This window comes from Moschus berezovskii, chromosome 11 (assembly GCF_049115385.1).
Source record: "Moschus berezovskii isolate FMDL1 chromosome 11, NW_MosBer_1.0, whole genome shotgun sequence".
Classification (NCBI taxonomy): domain Eukaryota; kingdom Metazoa; phylum Chordata; class Mammalia; order Artiodactyla; family Moschidae; genus Moschus; species Moschus berezovskii.
Genome location: NC_142470.1, coordinates 107337602 through 107360111, shown reverse-complemented (window position 1 = coordinate 107360111; position 22510 = coordinate 107337602). Strand labels below are relative to the sequence as shown.

General features: G+C 46.5%; 1 protein-coding gene across 2 annotated transcripts in view; it reads right to left on the bottom strand.

Annotated features, from left to right (window-relative positions):
* ACOXL (acyl-CoA oxidase like) overlaps nucleotides 1-22510 on the bottom strand; it is a 354770-nt gene that overhangs the window by 254510 nt on the left and 77750 nt on the right. The window lies entirely within an intron of this gene.

Below are 22510 nucleotides of genomic sequence, written 5' to 3'. Positions count from 1 at the left end.
TTACTACATGACTACGAATCCCAATGGCAGTTAAAAACCAAAGCACCAGCTATAATATCATTTCCGGCAAAAAAAAAAAAAAAAGTCTGCCTAAGCTGGACCTTAACATCCCCAAACACATCACTGACAGTTCCCTTGATGTCAGCTCTCACAGAAGTAGGGGTGGGGAGGTGACTTTTGGGGTGCTCTCTTGGGTGCTACAAGATGACAGGAGGGTACCTGGTGCAGTGGGAGGGTGGATGGGGTGGGGAAGAGCCAAGAAGAGGAAGAGTCGGGAGAAATTTTAGGGCTATGAAAGCCCAGTGCTTCTAACCAGCTCTGGTTACTGCAGAATCCCCTACCTACTCTGGGAATTGCTCAGCTCCAGAATCGTTCAGCTAACTGTTATCACTGATTGCCCTGGAAATATGGAACCAGTGACAGTGAGGCTTCATGTTACCAAAAGCATAATTAAAAGTGAAGACATAACACATTGAGTTCATACACCCCTCACCAGAATGGACTCAATTATCTATCTCACCTCAGCCAGGAGGGCATCTTCTTTGAGATTTTAACAAACAGAAGAGGAAGACGCCCGAAGGACCATCAAGAATTTAAAGAACAAGGAAGAACGTATCTGGGGAACAAAATAAAAGTAGAAACTGCAGCCCCCAAAAGGTCAGGATGAGCCAGTTACCAACTTCACATGCTGGGTAGCTTCACATTTCCTGGGGTGAAAAAGTTCTGGCTTCTAGTTAGGCTAATGATAGGACAATGTGACTGCCTGAATATTTTGATAAGCTTTGGAGTACTGTTTAATCGTTAGCTTTTCCACAGTTAAAAGATAAGCCCTATCTAGAGGAGGGAGAAGAAATAGGACTGAGGAGGGACAAGAATAAAAATGCTGCTGAAAAAGTTCTTACATGACAGTTGTGCTGGTTAAAAGGGGCTGGGAGATAAATCCTTCATGGTGGTGAATTTTGATTTACCATTTTTATTAGTCTTTTCCTGGCTTCTGAATCAAATATGGTTTACAGTCTTTTTTATATATATTTATATTCTTTTTAAAATTTACTTTATTGAAGTCTAGTTGATTTCCAACGTTAAGTTCTGCTGTACAGCAGAGTGATTCAGTTATATGTAAATACATTCTCTTCTTTTTGGCCATGCCACCTAACATGCAGGATCTTAGTTCCCAAAACCAGGGTTCAGACCTTGCCCTCCCTGCATTGGAAACATGGAGTCTTAACCACTGGACTACCAGGGAAGTCCCTACAGTCATTTCAAAGTACACTTTTGTTAAGAAAGAAACAGTGAATCTTGGAACCACACAGACCAGCCACAGAATCCCACAGGTCTTTAAAGATGCACTCAGGGACTCCTCTGGTGGTCCAGTGGCTAAGATTCGTGCTCCCAATGCAGGGGGCCCAGGTTCGATCCCTGGTCAGGGAACTTGATCCCACAGGCTGCAATTAAGCTCAGCATAACCAAATCAATAAATACTTTTTAAAAAGATGCACTAGGAAAGAGGATGACTGGAGCCTGTATGAAGGTCCCAGAGCTACTGATGGGGGGGCGGGTGAGAACAGGCCATTGCACAGTCCTTCTGGAAACCTGGACTAAATGCCACATAGAATGCACTGCATCTGATTAAGCAGTCCTGAGAAGGTGCTGGAACAATGTAGAAAGTTCTGTGGGCCTTGCCATGAAACCCCCATGTGGAGCAGGCAAACAAGGCCAGTTAGTTGTGTAAAGTGAAAGTGAAATTAAATTGCTAGTTGCTTAATCGTGTCCGATTCTTTGTGACACCATGGACTACAGCCCGCCAGATTCCTCCATGCATGGGATTCTCCAGGCAAGAATACTGGAGTGGTAGCCATTCTTTTCTCCAGGGGATCTTTCTGACCCAGGGATCGAACCGGAGTCTCCTGCATTGGCAAGCAGGTTCTTTACCACTGAGCCACCTGGGAAGCCTAATATTTGCATGCACCAGTACATATACACATAGACACACATTTCTACAGCCATGCACACACCCTCACACACACACACACACACACACACACAGACACACACTCTGGCATCTGGAGAGGCCCCTAGAGCCTCTGAGACAAAGGGAAGCTCAGACAATTGACCCTTTTGTGGCTGATCTCAGCAGGGGCCCCAGGGGTTGGAGGGGAGGGAGGCCCCGGGGTCAGCCCCCTGACCCAGTCCCGCCTGGGCTGAGGCTCCAGGACACAGAGGTCATCGGAGTTCTGTGCAGCCCCGGCCCTGGAGAACACCCTCCTCCTCAGAACACACTGTGGGTATTACTAGGGCGCACTTAACAAACTCCCATTCACAGTGCTGCTTCCATGGTGGTTTAGTCGCTCAGTCGTGTCTGACTCTTTGTGACCCCATGGACTGTAGTCCACCAGGCTCCTCTGTCCATGGAATTCTCCAGGCAAGAACACTGGAGTGGGTTGCCATTTCCTTCTCCAGTACTTCTTTCGAGATTTCCACAATTTGCTAATACCAAAATTCAATCACCTTTTAATGGCCAGGAAAGAGTCGTTTAACGTTCCCCCCCCCAAATTTCCACTAACAACAAAAACCTTTTTCCTGCTGCTTCAGCCCCCAAAACACTCCTTTTTTGGAACAACTGAGCCAAGCGGCTGTTCTGTATCAAGTCCAGGGGTTTTCTACATGACCCAGGGAGCTCAGACAACTGGCAGGCCTCCCTGCATTAAAGCGTAATCTGAGAATAATTTGCCATAAAACACCCAGAAGTGCCCCAGCTGTAGCCAGATATGCCCTGGAAAGCACCACTTGCACTGTGAGGACTTTATAAAATAATCATAATTTTAGAACACACATTTTTTTAAAATCCATTTTGGAAACAATTTTAAAGGAAAGTAGCAGCCAGCACCGTCTGAGAAGAAGGCCAAAGGGAACTTCCCTTACCGGTACACAGATTGTCACCAAGCACCTCTCCTCAGCAGCTCAGGCAGTAAAGAATCTGCCTTCAGCACAGGAGATGGGGTTCAGTTCCTGGGTCGGGGTTGCTAGGACTCCACTGTGCTCCATGGTTACACTGTGCTCTCACACACACAGGCTGCCGGGGCAGGTGAGAAGGAAGGGTCCAGTGAGCGCAAGCCTCCAAGTCACCCTGCTGGTGAGTGGTGCTCCTTCCTGGATGAATCCAGAACCTTCTAGACCAGGGCAGGCTGTGATCAGGAGTCAAGTGCCTTCACAAGGTCCACCACCAACCAGCCACAGACCGGACAACAGCGCTCCCCACTCCTCAAAAACAAAGCTGGACACCAAGGGTTTTATTATGAAAACTCCTACGTCTGAGACTGATTTGACTATTTTTCAAATACTACGGGAGCCAAACAAAACATGTCAGTGGAATTTGGCCAGGGGGGCCACTGATCCGCAACCTTGCTTTCCAGCTTTCTGTGCTGCCAAGCCTCTCCTCGGGTTTTCCAAGCTTCCAATCTGAATTCACAAGTTTGTGACCACCTTGAAAAAAGCCTTCCCACTACATGTGACTCTTCCCTCCCTTTCCTATACTTCAGGAGTGATTTTCCTATAGTTTACTTTTTAATTTCAAGAGTCCAAAATTTATAATGTCATAAAATAAACTCAAAGAGAAAAGGCTGTTGTTTATTTTCCTCCTATATTTTTTTTAATGATTCCCTCTGCCTTTCCTGGGAAACGTGGTAGAAGAGCATGAAGAGAAGACCAAGCGCCACAGCATGGACAGAAGCCCACAAAAACAGCCACGGCGCATGGGCACTATGGATGGGGAGCAGGGAGGAAGTGATCCACCAAAAGCACTCCACTGCGCTGGGGCTTCCCTGGTGGCTCAGATGGTAAAGAATCTGCCTGCAATGCAGAAGGACCAGGTTCGATCTCTGGATCGGACGATCCCCTGGAGAAGGGAATGGCTACCCACTCCACTGTTCTTGCCTGCAGAATTCCATGGACAGAGGAGCCTGGTGGGCTGCAGTCCATGGGGTAGCAAAGAGTCAGACACGACTGAGCAACTAACGCTTTCACCCTTTCCCTGGCTCTCCTTCCAGCACTATTTTCCCCTCCTAGTAGCCAGGCCCCCAGGCAGCACCGTCCAAGGCTGGTCTTTCCTGCCGGCATCACCCCAGACTTCCTGCTCCTCCATCCCTGACTCTGAAACCGCGCCACACATGCCACAACCCACCAGTCCTCGGCCGTGGGCGTCTGTCTAGGGCTCTCTTAGTCACTCACTACTTCCTCTGAAAAAGTAAAGACTGTAGGTCAACTGACGCTCATGGTCAGTCACAGTGAGCTTTGTGGTCCAGTACCTGGCCTTTCCGTGCCTGTTTCCTCATTATAAAATCGTGTCTGACTCTTTGGGACCCTGTAGACTGTGGCCCGCCAGGCTCCTCTGTCCATGGGATTCTCCAGGCAAGAACACTGGAGGGGGTTGCCATGCCCCGGATCCCTCCGACCCAGGGATCGAACGTGCATCTTTTATGCCTCCTGCACTGGCAGGCGAGTTCTTTACCAGCAGTGCCACCTGGGAAGCCCCCGAAATGGGGATACTCAGGCAGATTCACACAGATCTCAGAGAAGAGGAGCAGCAGTGCCAGCATCTCCTGCAAACTCATGACAAACGCAAATTCTCAGGCCTTGACCCAGACAGACCCACTGAATTGGAAACTCTGGTGGGGGAGTTGGGTGCTGGGCGGGTCGCTATTCCACCAGGGGTCAAGTTTAGGAAACACTAAATGAGATGATGTATGGAAAGAACTTAGCAACAGGACTGGCACACATGAATTCTTAGTAACTGTGACAATGGTGATGATGGCGACGCTACACCTCACAGGGAAAAACTGTTTCTATCCATGCCCTCTTAGGATCACGCTAACGTCCTACACTCGACCGCAGGGATTACAGTCACCAGCTGGCAGCCTCGGGGTGATGTCTGGGGAGATGAGAACTCACGGTGCTCACAGCTGATCGCCCGCTCAGCAGGGAGGGGCGTCCTTAGCCTGCTGAGATCCACAAACAAGTTCAGGGCTGGCTTCGTGGAGGCCCATGGCAAGCACCCCCCCCCCGAACCGTGCCTCTCTCGGTCATTCCCACCAAAGACGGGAGGCATCAAGAGAGGGGGAGGAAGAAAGATGACGTCGCACTTTTCATTACTGCGTTTATTTCATGATGTTATCCTTCCTTGTCCTTAAAATTAACAAACAAAAAAAACTAAAAAGGCTAAAGTCCCACTCCAGTTTAAAAAAAGGGGAGATATATATATATACACATATATATAATGTAAGGCTCCTTCCAGCTTTGTCAGAAACCTAGTAATTCAGATCTGAAACTTTCAAAACCTGATGTAAAAGACAACTTGCTAAATCAATGGAAATTCACATTGAGCCAACATCAAAACGTAGGTGTTGATTGTTTTCACCAACCTAAGAAAACAAGTTGTTTTTAAGCTGCTACGCCCCATATAAGTGAAACGGCAAGACGGGTGATGCTGCTGTTCCTCCCTGTGGCCCCCAGGAACCCAAGCCAGGCACCATCATTTTGGACTGAAAGTTACACAGCTCTGCTTGGAAAGCTTAGAGACGAGTTTTCACAAGGACTTGGTTTGTCCCCCAGTTCACACAAATTAAACACATCTGTGAGCCCTGAGTCGCTGCCTGCCGTCTGCCCCCACCAGCAATAGCACCTGGGCTTCTTCTGCCAAGCATCTTCCAGGGACTGAGCCCCATGAGTCATGGGTCGAGGAACCTGCTGCCACCCCCAACCTCGGTACCACCCTCTGCAGAAAACCGAGAGTAGCTGCAGCCCCTCCCCAGGAAACAGGGGAATGGACCTCAATGGTGAGGACTCCAGGAGGCCAGCTGTCACCCTTGTCACTGTCAATAAGTGGACGTAATCTATCTGCCTATGTCACTGCTTACTCATCTTTGTGTGGCTGGGACCTAGAACTGGATAAACAGGGCTACCAAACCACTTCACGAACCACTTAATCCACTCCAGGGAGTTCTGACACTTGTGCCTTGTCAATGACCCTACTTTTTTTTTTTTTAAGGTTTTAGGTTTCCAACAAAATAATTGATGATTTTGGTTTCTTAGCATCTCTTGATATGAACGGTTGGCTATTCGATAATATGAAGAAACCACACTCTCTTTTCCTGGAAACCGTAACTTGCATGTAAAAGAAATCAGCTTGACGATGGATGTGCATCCTGTGTGCAGCTTACATCACGGAACACCTAACCTGGAGAATTCTGGAACTTTGGGTGGCAAATACTACCTATGTGAAAGCTTGATTATGAGGTCAGAGTCAGCCAGGGCAGGAGGAAGAGACAGAAGGGAAGGGAATGCACGTGGCCTGCAGGGGAACACGTGGCGCCCTCGTGTGCACCAATAACAAGTTTTTAGGGCATTTCTGGGGTGGATGTCGGCCTGTTAAATACAAGAAAATGAAAGGCCATTCAGAGCCTGTCACTGCAGCTTAGAGACCCCAAAACAGCTCATGGACCCACTCTGACTCCGAGATCCTCACCAGACCAGAAGTAAAACTCCCAGGAAAGGAAATTCCTTTTTAATGTAAGACACAAAAGTACTTTAAAGGAACCTGTTTCAAAGAAAGAAAACCACTTTTCTCCCTTCCAGCGTTTACCTTCTTTCTCCTCTAATCAAATTCCTACCAAAAAAATTTCACAGAACAGACAAAAACACCTCCACCCAGGCATATGGGATACAGGCGAATGTGAAGCACTCCATGAAGTGCGACAGGAACAGTCAAGAGAAGTGCAGGAGGGGACTTCCCTGAGGGTCCAGTGGGAAAGACTCCACGCTTTCAATGCAGGGGGCACGGATTCGATCTTTGGTCAGGGAACTAAGATCCCATATGCCTCGGGGTGTGGCAAAAAAATAATTGTTTTTAAAAAGTGTAGTAGATCCACTCTAGAAAAAGAGACACTATAGTCTTACAAAAAAACCCTCTTAATTATGAGATAACGGTAGATTCACAGGCAGGTATCCAAACCTAGAAAGAAATAAAAGCGGGAGCCCTGTGTGCCCTTCGCCCAGCTGCCTCCAACGGTGACATCTTCACGCAGTATCAGTGAATGTACTGACATCGACCAACGCTGTTCAGCAACAGAATGTGTCTGTCACCGTGTGTCGCCCTTTTATAAATGCAGCCACTTTCTTCCCACACTCATCCCAGTTAAGCCACTGGTAACCATCCATCTGTTCTCTAGTCCTGTAATTTTGTAATTTCAAGAATGTAACAGAAATGGAAGCCTACAGTATGCAACCTGTGGGGCTCAGGCCTTTTCGTTCAGGATCATCCTCTGGAAACTGATCAGCTGGCTGCCTTCTCACTGCAGAGCAGTACTCCACGGCCTTGGGTGTACCACTGCCTCAGTTCAGTTCAGTTCAGTTCAGTTCAGTCGCTCAGTCGTGTCCGACTCTCCGCGACCCCATGAATCACAGCACGCCAGGCCTCCCTGTCCATCACCAACTCCCGGAGTACACTCAAACTCATGTCCACAGAGTCGGTGATGCCATCCAGCCATCTCATTCTCCGTCGTCCCCTTCTCCTCCCGCCCCCAACCTTTCCCAGCATCAGAGTCTTTTCCAGTGAGTCAACTCGTCGCATGAGGTGGCCAAAGTATTGGAGTTTCAGCTTTAGCATCAGTCCCTCCAATGAACATCCAGGATTGATCTCCTTTAGAATGGACTGGTTGGATCTCCTTGCAGTATAAGGGACTCTCAAGAGTCTTCTCCAACACCACAGTTCAAAAGCATCGATTCTTCGGCGATCAGCTTTCTTCACAGTCCAACTCTCACATCCATACATGACCACGGGAAAAACCATTGCCTTGACTAGACGGACCTTGGTCGGCAAAGTAATGTCTCTGCTTTTTAATATACTATCAAGGTTGGTCATAACTTTCCTTCCAAGGAGCAAGCGTCTTTTAATTTCATGGCTGCAATCAGCATCTGCAGTGATTTTGGAGCCCAAAAAAACAAAGTCTGACACTGTTTCCACTGTTTTTCCATCTATTTCCCATGAAGTGATGGGACCAGATGCCATGATCTTTGTTTTCTGAATGTTGAGCTTCAAGCCAACCTTTTCACTCTCCTCTTTCACTTTCATCAAGAGGCTTTTGAGTTCCTCTTCACTTTCTGCCATAAGGGTAGTGTCATCTGCATATCTGAGGTTATTGATATTTCTCCCAGCAATCTTGATTCCAGCTTGTGCTTCTTCCAGCCCAGCGTTCCTCATGATGTACTCTGCATATAAGTTAAATAAGCAAGGTGACAATATACAACCTTGACGCACTCCTTTTCCTATTTGGAACCAGTCTGTTGTTCCATGACCGGTTCTAACTGTTGCTTCCTGACCTGCATACAGGTTTCTCAAGAGGCAGGTCAGGTGGTCTGGGATTCCCATCTCTTTCAGAATGTTCCACAGTTTATTGTGATCCACACAGTCAAAGGCTTTGGCATAGTCAATGAAGCAGAAATAGATGTTTTTCTGAAACTCTCTTGCTTTCTCCATGATCCAGCGGATGTTGGCAATTTGATCTCTGGTGCCTCTGCCTTTTCTAAAACCTGCTTGAACATCTGGGAGTTCACGGTTTACATACTGCTGAAGCCTGGCTTGGAGAATTTTGAGCATGACTTTACTAGCGTGTGAGATGAGTGCAACTGTGCGGTAGTTTGAGCATTCTTTGGTATTGCCTTTCTTTGGGATTGGAATGAAGACTGACCTCTTCCAGTCCTGTGGCCACTGCTGAGTTTTCCAAATCTGCTGGCATATTGAGTGCAGCACTTTCACAGCATCATCTTTCAAGACTTGAAATAGCTCAACTGGAATTCCATCACCACCACTAGCTTTGTTCGTAGTGATGCTTTCTAAGGCCCACTTGACTTCACATTCCAAGATGTCTGGCTCTAGGTCAGTGATCACATTATCGTGACTATCTTGGTCGTGAAGATCTTTTTTGTACAGTTCTTCTGTGTATTCCTGCCACCTCTTCTTAATATCTTCTGCTTCTGTTAGGTCCATACCATTTCTGTCCTAGTCATCTGTTAAAGGCCATCCGAGCCATCCTCAGTTTGGAACTGTTATACATAAAGCTTCAATGGACATTCATGTGCAGGTAGTATCTGCATGAACCTAAGCTTTCATTTCTCTGGGGTAAATGCCCAGGAGTGCGACAGCTGGATTAGATGATGGCTTAGTTTCAGAAGAAACTGCCAAACTAGTTTCCCAAGTGATTGTCCTGTTTCATAATCCCCCCAGAAGCATATGAATGACACTGGTTTCCTGCATCCTCACTAGCTTTTTGGTGTTGTCACTGTTTTAAAAGTTTAAGACAATCTGATAGGTATTATTTAGATAGCCACTGTGGTTTCAATTTACATTTCCCTAAATGTCTAATGATGCTGAACATCATCTTTTCATCTGTTTATCTGCCAACTTCAGATCCTCCTCAGTGAAACATTTCCCCATTTTCTATTTGGATTGGTTGTTTTTCACTGTTGAGCTTTGAGAACTCTTTACTACTCCTTTGTCAGATATGTGGCTTACAAATATTTTCTCCCAGTCTATAGCTTGTCTTTTCAAACAAGGTCTTTACAAAGCAAAAGTTATTTTTTTATGAAGTCCAACCTATCAACTCTTTCTTTAAGGGATTATGCCTTGGCGTCTATTCTAAAAACTCTTTGTATACTCTTAGACCCTAAAGATTTTCTATTTTTCTGAAAGTTTTATAAATGTATGTCTTACATTTAAAACCATAATCTGCTTTGAGTTAACTTTTGCATGAGGTGTGAGACACGGTTTTAAATTTTAATTTTATTGGAGCCTAGTTGATTTACTATGTTGTGCTGGTTTCGGGCGTACAGCAAACTGGTTCAGTTACACCGGTGCATACATTTACTCTTTTTTAGATCCTTTTCTCATATAGATTATCACAGAATATTGCGTAGGGCTCCCTGTGCTAACATTTGAGGTGGGGGGGTTGTCTGTTGGTTTATAAATGTCCAGTTACTCATTTGTTGAAAAGGCTATCATTCCTTACACTGATTTTCTTTTGCACTTTTGTAAAGAATCAGTTAGGTATATTTATTGGGGTTTATTTCTGGGCTCTCTATGAAATTAAAAAACGCTTACTCCTTGGAAGGAAAGTTATGACCAACCTAGACAGCATATTAAAAAGCAGAGACATTACTTTGCCAACAAAGGTCCGTCTGGTCAAGGCTATAGTTTTTCCCGTGGTCATGTATGGATGTGAGTGTTGGACTGTGAAGAAAGCTGAGCGCTGAAGAATTGATGCTTTTGAACTGTGGTGCTGGAGAAGACTCTTGAGAATCCCTTGGACTGCAAGGAGATCCAACCAGTCCATCCTAAAGGAGATCAATCCTGGGTGTTCATTGGAAGGACTGATGCTAAAGCTGAAACTCCAATACTTTGGCCACCTCATGCGAAGGGTTGACTCACTGGAAAAAACTCTGATGCCAGGAGGGATTGGGGGCAGGAGGAGAAGGGGATGACAGAGAATGAGATGGCTGGATGGCATCACTGACTCGATGGACATGAGTTTGAGTGAACTCCGGGAGTTACTGGTGATGGACAGGGAGGCCTGGCGTGCTGTGATTCATGGGGTCGCAAAAAGTCGGACCTGACTGAGCAACTGAACTGAACTGAACTGATGCTGTTCCATTGATCTATTTGTCTCTCTCTCTGCCAAAACCACTAGACTTGATTACTATATGTCTTGAAATTGAGTAGACTGACTCAATCTACCTTACTCTTCTTAAAAAAAAAATGTTTATTCTGCTTCCTTTGCCTTTCCATATAAACTCTAGACTAATCTTGTGTATATTCAACAGAAAAAACTTTGCTGGAATTTTGATAGAAATTGCATTAAACCTGTATATTGATTTTGAAGAAAACTGGTATCAGTATTATCATGTGGAGTCACCCAATCCATAAACATGGCATATGGTTCAATTCATTTAGATCTTTTATTTCTTTCATTGCCATTGTATAATCACATAATTTTCAGCATAGAAGTCCTATACACGTTTGGTAGATTTACTTCCAAGAATTTCTCCTTATTTTGGGGCAAGTGCAAATTATTTTGGTGTCCACATGTTGTTCTTAATATACTGAAGAAAGCTGAGCACCGAATAATTGATGTTTTGAACTGTGGTGCTGGAGAAGACTCTTGGGAATCCCTTGAACTGCAAGGAGATCAAACCAGTCAATCCTAAAGGACATCAACCCTAAATATTCATTGGAAGGACTGATGCTGAAGTGGAAGCTCCAATACTTTGGCCATCTGATGTGAAGAGGCAACTCACTGGAAAAGACCCTGGGGCTGGGAAAGATTGAAGGCAAAAGGAGAAGGGGGCAGCAGAGGATGAGATGGTTAGATAGCATCACCACCTCAATGGAGATGAGTCTGAGCAAACTCAGGGAGATAGTGAAGCCTGGCATGCTGCAGTCCTTGGGGTTAGAAAAAGTCAGATACAACTTAGCGACTAAACAACAACCAAATGTTGTTGCTAATATACAGAAATACAATTTATTTTTGTATATTTATCTTGTGTACTGGGACTTGCTAAATTCTCTTAGCAGGTTTAGGAGATTTTTTGTAGGTTCCTTGGGCTTTCTATATAGACAAGCATCTTGTCTACATGGAAAGGCTGGTTTTGCTTCTTTTCTCATCCAAATGTATTTTCTTTTCTTGCTTTATTGCATCAGCTGGAAGACCCAGAACTACGTTGAGTAACAGCAGTGAAAGCAGGCACACTTGGCTTGTTCCCAATTTTAGGGGGAAAGCATACAATCATTCACCATTATATGTACTGTTAACTATATGGGGGGTTGGAGAAGGCAATGGCACCCCACTCTAGTACTCTTGCCTGGAAAATCCCATGGACGGAGGAGCCTGGTAGGCTGCAATCCATGGGGTCGCTAAGAGTCGGACTCGACTGAGCAACTTCACTTTCACTTTCATGCATTGGAGAAGGAAATGGCAACCCACTCCAGTGTTCTTGCCTGGAGAATCCCAGGGACGGGGAAGCCTGGTGGGCTTCCATCTTCGGGGTCGCAAAGAGTCAGACATGACTGAAGCGACTTAGCAGCAGCAGCAGCAGCAGCATATGGGGAGCAGGGGTTGTAGATATTCTTTATCAAGTTGAGGAAGTTCCCTTCCACTTCTATTTTTTTCTGACAGTTTTATTATGAATGGATGTTGAATTTGTCAAATGCTTATTAAAAACACTCATCCTCCTTTTAATTGTCTCCTCTCTTCCCTGTCTAGTTTTTTAAAAAATATACAAAACAAATGAGAAACCAAGCCCTCCCTCCAAGTATATAGAGCATAAGCTAAGATGAGGCTTTCCATAAAACACAATCATAGCTGCTAAAAAAAGACTGTTAGTAGGGACTTCCTCAGTGGTCCAGTGGTTACGACTCTGAGCTTCCACTGCAGGGGCATGGGTCCAATCCCTAGTCAGGGAACTAAGATCTCACATTCCACGGGGCATGACCAAAAAAAAGGTGTGCCGTAGATCCACGGTGAATCCACTGCGGAAAGTGACACAACATACTTTTTTTCTCTCCTTTTGTGCCTCCTTTCCCTTTATTTCTTAAAATTTATTATTTTAATTGGAGGCTAATTACTTTACAATATTGTAGTGGATTTTGTCATACACTGACATGAATCAGCCCCGGTGCACATGTGTTCCCCATCCTGAAGCCCCCTCCCACCTCCCTCCCCATCCCATCCTTCAGGGTCATCCCAGTGCTCCAGCCCTGAACACCCTGACTTATGCATCGAACCTGGACTGGTGATCTGTTTCACATGTGATAATATACACGTCTCAATGTTATTCTCTCAGACCATCCCACCCTCGCCCTCTCCCACAGAGTCCCAAAGACTGTTCTATACACCTGTGTCTCTTTTGCTGTCTCGTATACAGGGTTAAGGTTACCATCTTTCTAAATTCCATATATATGTGTTAGTATACTGCATTGGTGTTTTTCTTTCTGGCTTACTTCACTCTGTATAATAGGCTCCAGTTTCATCCACCTCATTAGAACTGATTCAAATGCATTCTTTTTAATGGTTGAGTAATATTCCATTGTGTATATGTACCACAGCTTTCTTATCCATTCATCTGCTGATGGACATCTAGGTTGCTTCCATGTCCTGGCTATTATAAACAGTGCTGCGATGAACATTGGGGTACACGTGTCTCTTTCAATTCTGGCTTCCTCGGTGTGTATGACCAGCAGTGGGATTGCTGGGTCGTATGGCAGTTCTATTTCCAGTTTTTTAAGGAATCTCCACACTGTTCTCCATAGTGGCTGTACTAGTTTGCATTCCCACCAATAGTGTAAGAGGGTTCCCTTTTCTCCACACCCTCTCCAGCATTTATTGTTTGTAGACTTTTTGATAGCAGCCATTCTGACCGGGTGAGATGGTACCTCATTGTGGTTTTCATTTGCATTTCTCTGATAATGAGTGATGTTGAGCATCTTTTCATGTGTTTGTTAGCCATCTGTATGTCTTCTTTGGAGAAATGTCTGTTTAGTTCTTTGGCCCATTTTTTGATTGGGTCGCTTATTTTTCTGGAATTGAGCTGCAGGAGATGCTTATATATTTTTGAGATTAATCCTTTATCAGTTGCTTCGTTTGCTTTTATTTTCTCCCATTCTGAAGGCTGTCTTTTCACCTTGCTATAGTTCACAACATACTTTTAAACAAACAAAAATTAAAAAATTGGAGGTACAGTGTAAACATGCATAAATTATAATATATATATAATCTATAATATAGATTATATAATGATTATAATTATATATAGATATATATATCATATATATCATCTGTAGATATATATCATCTATAGATATAGCTATATGGTATAATGATTATAAATATAATCATTAGGAAGGAACCCTGGAAGAGTAAATGCCGATTGTTGGATGGGAAGAGTGAGGCAGACATGGATTTTCACTCTCCATCACTTTATGCTCTGTAATTTTTAAGAGATCTAAGCAGGGGAAAACATGGGAAACAATTAGCTTGCGAAAGCGCTGTGAGCCGTATACTCTTGGCATACCTGAGTGCAAGTTTTCTCTTAGGGCTCTGTCTTCGTCAGCCTGAAACATAGATACTGTGACAGGGACACATTATTAAACTTGTTCTACCTGCACTCACATTCACATTGAATAAAAAGAAGAAAATTTTGAAATAAAGATTCAAGAAAGGGAGTAAAACCATGAGGACACAGCTCACAGAAACAAAGTCTTTCAGCTGGACTCCAGTAGATTCTCACAACGCTGCCCTTTCACGACTGGAATCGTCAGTCAGTGTAATTTAAATAGGGCCACAAAAAGCTGGAGACAGCTGAGCATGTAAGGAGAAGGGCAACTGAAAGGTGGTAACTCCGGGCACCGACGGGAGGGGAGACGGCTCACCTAGACTGGTGGGTGGACAGAGACGATCACACACCCTCAGCAGAGGCGGGGAGAGCCACGGCCAGACAAAGAGGACCTGCTGAAGTGCGGCTGCATGTCAGCGGGCCTCGGAGAAGAAATGAAGCAAAACACACCTGGGCTAGTTTACAGGCTCTGCGGTGCCTCATCGCTGCCTCCTCAGGTGACAGAAGAAATAGCCTGAGTTTTCCCCATTCTTCCAGGACAATTCTCAGCGGAGCCTTCTCTTCCTCTGAAGAGAAAAACCCACTTCCCAAGGAGTAATCAAACCAAGCAGTCTTCACAGGGGAGCTGGCACTTGAGCGAGGCCTCAAGGGACTGGCAAGAGTCAGTCTGGTGAGATGAGACCATCACATGGGGACCGCAGCACGAGCTATGGCTCAGCAGTAAGGACTCTGAGTCAGGCAGGAAGTCTGGGCAATAATACACCTGTGGGTGGTAACCACCAAGCACTTTCTGCAGGTTGAATACGGCGCTAAGCACAGCAGAAATGTCGCTTCATCTAAGCCTTGTAAAAACTCTGAGAAGGACGAATAACTATCCCCGTTTGGGGATGCGGAGATGGAGACTCAGAGAGTACGCTACCTTGCCTAGGATCACATAGCCACAAAGTCACTGAATCCCTGGGGATATTTGGACTGAAGTACTGAGCATCTTTTTTTAGATCAAACAAGTAAGTTTCTTTTGTTGTTTTTTATAAGTCGTCTGAAGGTGGGTGAATGCTGATTTTAGTTTAGTTGCTCAACAATGTCCTTAGGAACCAAGCCCTAAAGGTCCATGTTTAGCAACTAACTGCTCATCCTTGTGCTCATTGCTTCATGGTCACAAAACGGCTGCTAGAGCCCCAAGCATCATGCCATATTGACAGTCTTAAGTACAATGGTAAACATTGGGAGCATGAGCCTGGAGACACTAGAGAGATGCAGAAGGTGTGTGACCAAGGTAGACATACTCAGCAATGCTTCTGCAAGGTTCACCTCGGCCTTTGCATAAGAGATTCTGAGGAGAGACGCTGGGAGAAAAGTTCCCTTTAGTGTGCTCTGCTTTTGTCCACAAATGCCTTTCGCTCTTTTCTGGTAAGCAACCAGTTTGGTAATGGGCAGCTGAATGAAACATCCAGTTTTGTGGGGACCGTGGAAGTTTCAGGGGCTGTCTGTCCTTTCACACCAGACTCCCCTAACTCCTCTCAGCCAGGGGCTCTGAAGCATCTCTAAGTCTTCTGGAATATCCAGCACTCCTCACTCTCTCCAATCCTTCACGCCTTCCTGCTACCAGTTATACTCAGAAAACCAGCACAGGCCTTCAGTCAACCACAGAAGGGAAGCACAAGTCACATCAAAATGAAGAAAATGAATATTTTTTCAGAATTCTAAGAAAAACCTCCACTGTGGCTGGGGGCCCAAGACAATTCTCCACGAAGACATCAGTTGCGTCTAAACAGGAAGGACATCTGATGCAGCACTGTCTTCTGAAAGTGAAACCTGGGAAAGAACATAAAGGTCCACTAGGAGAGGGCTCAGACATAGTGAATTACTGTCCAGGGTTTAAAAGACTGAGAAAAGTTTCTATATATTGACTCGGAAGGACCTCCAGTCAGAATTTCACTTCTTGGGACTTCCCTGATGGTTCAGTGGCTAAGACTCTGAACTCCCAACGTAGGGGGCACACACTCAATCCCTAGTCAGGGAACTAGATCCCACGTGCCACAACTAAGAGTTCACATGTCCCAACTGAAAAAGAGCTCCCATTCCACAACAAAGATGAAGACGTCATGAGCCACAGCTAAGACCCAGCACAGCCAAATAAACTCCTTTAAATGATTTATTTATTTGTCTGCCAATGCAGGAAAAGCAGCTTTGATTGCTGGGTCAGGAGGATCGCCTGGAGGAGGAAAAGGCAACCGACTCCAGTATCCTTGCCTGGGAGATCCCATGGACAGAGGAGCTGAGCAGGCTACAATTCATGGGGTCACAAAGAGTCGGACAAAGCTGAGCAACTGAGTGTGCACGCAATGAGTGAAAAAGAGGATTCATACGGTGCTATGCAAAGGCAGGGCTGTATCAGAGGAAAGGCCATACTTAAACAAATTCCTCCTCTCCCTTTCAAAAATTCTACTTAATTAAAAAACGGAGTATAGGCAGAGAGTACACTTCTTATGTTAAGCACCTCTAGTGATCTGAAGCTCAGAGTCACACAGAAACATTGACAAAAGCGTCCTTTAATCTCAGATGTTATTTTGCGGCAGTGGAAGGATCCTGTTTGGTTGACAAGGTGAGCTCTTTTCAAAGGCAAGTCTGGAGCGCGGATTGAAACAAAGCCTGGATGAGGTGCGAGACCAGCCCCTCAGCGCCTGACACCGCAATAGTTACGTATTCAGGCGTGAAAACTGGGCCATCATTCTTGCCACGCTAATTAGACAAAGAAATGAGATATGCAAATATTTCTTAAAAGTCGACTCACGACAACATTCTCATCAGGCAAAATGTTAATAAAGAAAATAGGACCCCATTGAGTCAACCCAGGGCCAGGGCCCATCATTCTGACTGCCTGACCTACGTACGATACCCCTGGGAACAAACGTCAAGTTCAAGTCTAGGGCTGTCCCCAGAACCCTGGGGACAGACGGGATCCAAGGCTCAGAATGGCCTCGGCCCAAAGGTCAGAGGTTACCCAAGCAAGAGGCAGGGAAGTTGCCAGCAATCTAAGACGCTGCCCTTGGAGGCCTCAGGTCGAGTGCTCGTTCTCCAGTGCAGCCTCAAAATCAAGTCCCTGGGGCATCCCTACTGGTGCTGGGGGTGGGGGTACGGACTGAATCCCTGGTCAGAGAACTAGGATCCCACACGCTGCAGGGCACCTGAGCACATGTGCTGCAACTACTGGGCCCATGCACTCTAGCGCCCAGGCTCGGCAACCGGAAGAGCCACGTGGCGAGAAGCCCACACGCGGCAACTGGAGAGCAGCCCCTGCTCGCCACAACTAGAGGGAAGCCCTCACAGCAGTGACGACCCAGCGCAGCCAAAGCTAAATAAAAGAAAGGAAGAAAACAGAGTCTTTGGCAAGAACAGTTCAGGAGGGTCCCTCTGGGGTGGGGTGGGCACAACACTGCCCCACTCCCCATGAGCTGTTTGCCTTTGCCAAGCTACTTCACTTCCCAGCCTCTGTCTTCTCATCTGTAAAATGGGAATCACTGCAAAGCTGCCGTTAAAGAAGGCATCTGTGCATCACACAGCTGGCCTACCATGGGCATTCAGCACGTGCCAGTGCCCCTCCCTGGCTCCTGGACCTCGAGAGCATGAAGATGCTTGTGATGGGTAGGGGAGGTTAGAGGGCTGGGCCAGTTCACAGGGATTTATTGCCTGCTAACACGGCAGCAGCTGGTGCTGCGTGAAGCCCCTGCCCTCCAGGAGCTCACAGTCTAAGGGGCAATCAGAGAAGAGACAACAGTTAACACCAGGGCTGAGATAAACCGGGTGCTGCATGAGCTCTATACCCAGAAAGGCGGCCACAAAGGCCTGAGGTCTCCTGGAGACCTAAAAGAGAGGTGAGCAGGAAAGGGAGAGCCTGGGAGGGTCAAGGGCAGAGAGATGGTTTGTGCGGACCCGGGAGGCAGCTGCAGGTCAACTGCTGGACACTGAGATCAGTTTCTCTCCTTCAGAAAGCATTCCCTAAACCCAGCCCCTCTGCAGTCTGGGGCCAGGGCTGCTCTCCAAGCTTTAAACCTATCGCACAACCGCCTTTAGAAACCACCCTCAGACCTGTGGTCATACACCCAGAACAGCACTACCGTCACACCAAGTGTGTTGTCAGCCCCGTGAGACTCACCCGTGAGCGATCTGCAAGGGTGAGTTAGGGAGCGAATGAGCGCTGCAGGAAACAGAAACAAAGTCTCTGCCCGGATACACGCGTGCCTGGGCTGCGAGCACCCTGGTGGGGCAGGTCCCAAAGTCATACAACAAAGATCTGGATACACACATAAGAAACGGAGAATGTTCACCTTTGTTGCTTTAAGATGCAGATCAGAGTTCCCGTATCCATAACACATCTAAAATACCGCATCTGATCTCCACAGAGCTGTCATTTGGACTGATTTATTCTGCACTAAAGACAGCTTCCCTTCACCACGATATTCATCCATCCATCCATCCACCAAGTGCTTAACCAAGTCCAAAGTAGACAAGAGTGACCACAAAGACATAGGTCCTCAGTAATCTCTGGAGGCTGACATTCCCAATGACCAGCCTGAAAGTTTGCGGACCCTAGACAGGACCAGCTTGCCCACTTCACGGCAAATAGAAGGGGAGGAAGTGGAAGCAGTGACAGACTTTATTTCCTTGGCTCCAAAGTCATTGCAGACAGTGACTGCAGACATGAAATTAAAAGACGCTTGCTCCATGGAAGGAAAGCTATGACAAACCTAGACAGCATAATAAAAAGCAGAGACATTATTTTGCCAACAAAGGTCCATATAGTCTAAGCTAATGTTCTTCCAGTAGTTCTGTATGGATGTGAGATTTGGACCATAAAGAAGGCTGAGCCATGAAGAACTGATGCTTTCAAACTGTGGTGCTGGAGAAGACTCTTGAGAGTCCCTCGGACTGCAAGGAGATCATACTAGTCAATGCTAAAGGAAATCAACCCTGAATGTTTATTTGAAGGACTGATGATGAAGCTGAAGCTTCAATACTTTGGTCACCTGATGCAAAGAGCCGACTCACTGGAAAAGACCCTGATGCTGGGAGCGGTTGAAGGGAAAAGGAGAAAGGGGCACCAGAGGATAAGGTGGTTAGATAGCACCATCGACTCAACGGACAGGAATCTGAGCAAACTCCTGGAGACAGTGAAGGACAGAGGAGTCCTGTGGTGCATTCCATGGTACTGCAAAGAGTCGGGCGTGCGTAGCAACCGAACAACAATGACAAAAGGAAGTGTGAACATCTCTGGCTTGTTCCATTTCACTGTAGTAGACACATTCAGAAATCACTCTGTAGGACTGAGCTCAGAGTTGAACACACTCGAACAAAGGTACACGATAAACAGGCCTTCTCCCCATAAAAGGACATTCAGTATAAAGTCTGGAGAGGCCCATCTCCCCTCCCTGCTCCTTTTCCCAGTACACAACTGCTCAGAACCACAGTGACACAGGGCCATCAGGCAAAAATGGTGGTGCCACTTGACAAAGTCAGGTCCCAGCTCATAGCAGGGAAGGAAGCCTTAATTCTGGCCCCATGGCTAACCATTCAGCATCTGCCAAACCCCAGTTTGGGTGGATTCTCCATGTTTTTCAATGTATACAATGAATTATTTTGCATCTTTGGTTTGGTTTGGCTTGGTTTGGCTTGATTTGGTTTACCAAAGCAAATATAACTGTGAGCCAAAGTGGTCCGAAGATGACAGGGAGTACAGTCTAAGCTGAACTCAAAGAACCTCTTGCTTGAGGATGACTAAGCGACCCAGTGTGAGTCAGGGATGGACTCCAGCACCAGACTGCTGCAGTAGGAGACCCAGAAAACTCCAGACAAGCTGTCACCTCTTTCTGTATCTCGGTTTTCTCAACTGGAAAATGGGAATCACGACAGTATCCATCTCACAGGACTGATGTTTCAATTTAAAAATAAAAAAACAATGATGGGGCTTCCCTGGTGGCTCAGAGGCAAAGTCAGGGTAAATCCCACATACTGCAGGGACAGCTAAGTCCATGCACCAAAACTACTGAGCCTGTGCCCTGGGGCCTGGGAGCTGCAACGACTGAGCCCGAACATCTAGAGCCTGTGCTCGGCAAAAAAAGAATCCCTAGAGAGTGGCCCACCCATGCTCTCCACAACTAGAAAAAAGCCCACTCAGTAATGAAGACCCAACACAGCCATATAAATACAGAAATAAAGCTATTTTAATGTGAAACGAATGGCCAGTCCAGGTTCGATGCATGATACAGGGTACTCAGGGCTGGTGCACTGGGATGACCCAGAGGGATAGGATGGGGAGGGAGGTGGGAGCGGGGTTCAGGATGGGGAACACATGCACACCCATGGCGGATTCATGCCAATGTATGGCAAAACCAATACAATATTGTAAAGTAAATAAATAAACAAAACTGAGAGTTAAAAAATAATAAAGAAATTTTAAAAAGCTGTATAAAAGGCTAAGAACTGTCCTTCAAACGGGGAGGCACTGGCTGGATTCCTCAGCTGGGACAGGGCATGAGTGATGAACATGGTGGGAAGGAAAGGCATGCAGCCCTGCGCCAGCGCCTGAGCTACCGGGGGCACCGTTTCAGGTGGAACATTTCCTAAGGACAGCAAACCATCCATCCCTCACCCACGTCTGACCTTCCAGGCGGCACAGACAGCACTCCCCAGAGGCAGACAGCAGGGTGTCCGTGGAGATGAAGCTCCCTGCAGCTGCGGCCCGGGCACCCCTTCTGCCTGTCCCAGTGAGCAGGCCGCTGCTGAAACCAAGGCAGACAAGCCCCTCTCAAGCAGGACCCAGGCCCAGAGCAACCTGGGGTCGGTCTGCACTGACAACAGCATCCCTCGTCCCCTCACAACTCCCATGGCCACAGCCAGGGTTTGAGGAGACTGGGGTTTCCCACAAGGTTGATTCGGCCTCTGATGACTTAGTTGAAGGGAGTCCTGTTCCTTGAAAGCTTCCCTGGTGGCTCAGTGGTAAAGAATCCACCTGCAATGCAGAAGATGTACGTTGGATCCCTGGGTCAGGAAGACCACTGGGAGGAAGAAATGGCAACCCACTCCAATATTCCTGCCTGGAGAATGCCATGTCCATGAGGTCGCAAGAGTTAGACACAACTGAGTGACTAAACCACTACACACACACATGGTTTTACATATATATTACATGGATATATACACACACACATATAAATAACAGCAACTAACACTGTAAACAAACACTGTAAATCGACTTTACTTCAATTTTTTAAAATAAATTAAAAAAAAAAGATAACTCCACATCCTATTTAGAGTCTTGATCTCGAGCCCAACAGTTATTAGGCTGATGAACTCCAATTCTCCTTATGTTGACCACTTTGCAAAAAGCAACACTCACAACTGATAGGAAGCTAAACTAACGAGAACAAAAAATCCCAGCCAATTCTTAAATAGAGAAGTAAACAAAATGTAAAGGGGCGACGTCTGCAAACCATTATTGGTATTTGTCGTCCTCTGGTGGCCAGCCTCAAGAAGCGTCTACATCAGAAAATCCTGGAAACTGTTTTACATAGTCCCTCTACCCATCATTCAAGCCAAAGCTCTCATCCCATGGGACTTCCCCAGCATTTGAGCAAGTTCTGCCGCTCTGCTCCCCACGCCATGTGTGTATGTGAGTGCGTATGAGGATGCTAAAGAAAGAATAACTCCAACCTGTGCAGAACAAGATGAGCTGATGACTCTGCTCCCCGGGACACACACAGCGCATCTAAAAAGACAGACAACTGACACGGAGGAGTCCCTGTCTCCACCTCTCCAGTACCACTCTCTGCGTGAAGAGATGAATGGCCATGCGACTTCCCTGGTGGTCCAGTGGCTAGGACTCCACACTCCCAATGAAGGGGGCCCAGGTCTGATCCCTGGTCAGGGAGCTAGAGGGGCTTCCCAAGGGGCTCAGCAGTAAAGAACTTGTCTGCAATGCAGGAGATTCGGGTTTGATCCCTGGATTCGGAAGATCCCATGGAGAAGGAAATGGCAACTCACTCCAGCATTCTTGCCTGGCGAATCCCATGGATAGGGGGCCTGGTGGGCTACAGTCTGTGGGGTCACAACTGAGCATGCATGCAGGGAGCTGGATCCCACGAGCTGCAACTAAGACCCAGGACAAATAAATAAATAATTTTTTTTAAGTGCCAAGAGAATAAACATCCAGCAACTTTGGCTCACCAGTTCCAACAGAAGACACATGTGTGGGTAGCACATATCTTCAAGACACTACTCCAGGGAGCCCGTTTCCTCCTCTCTACTCCCCCCTCTTTACGCCGCACTTTGAAGGGGCAGAGGCCTCACCATGCTC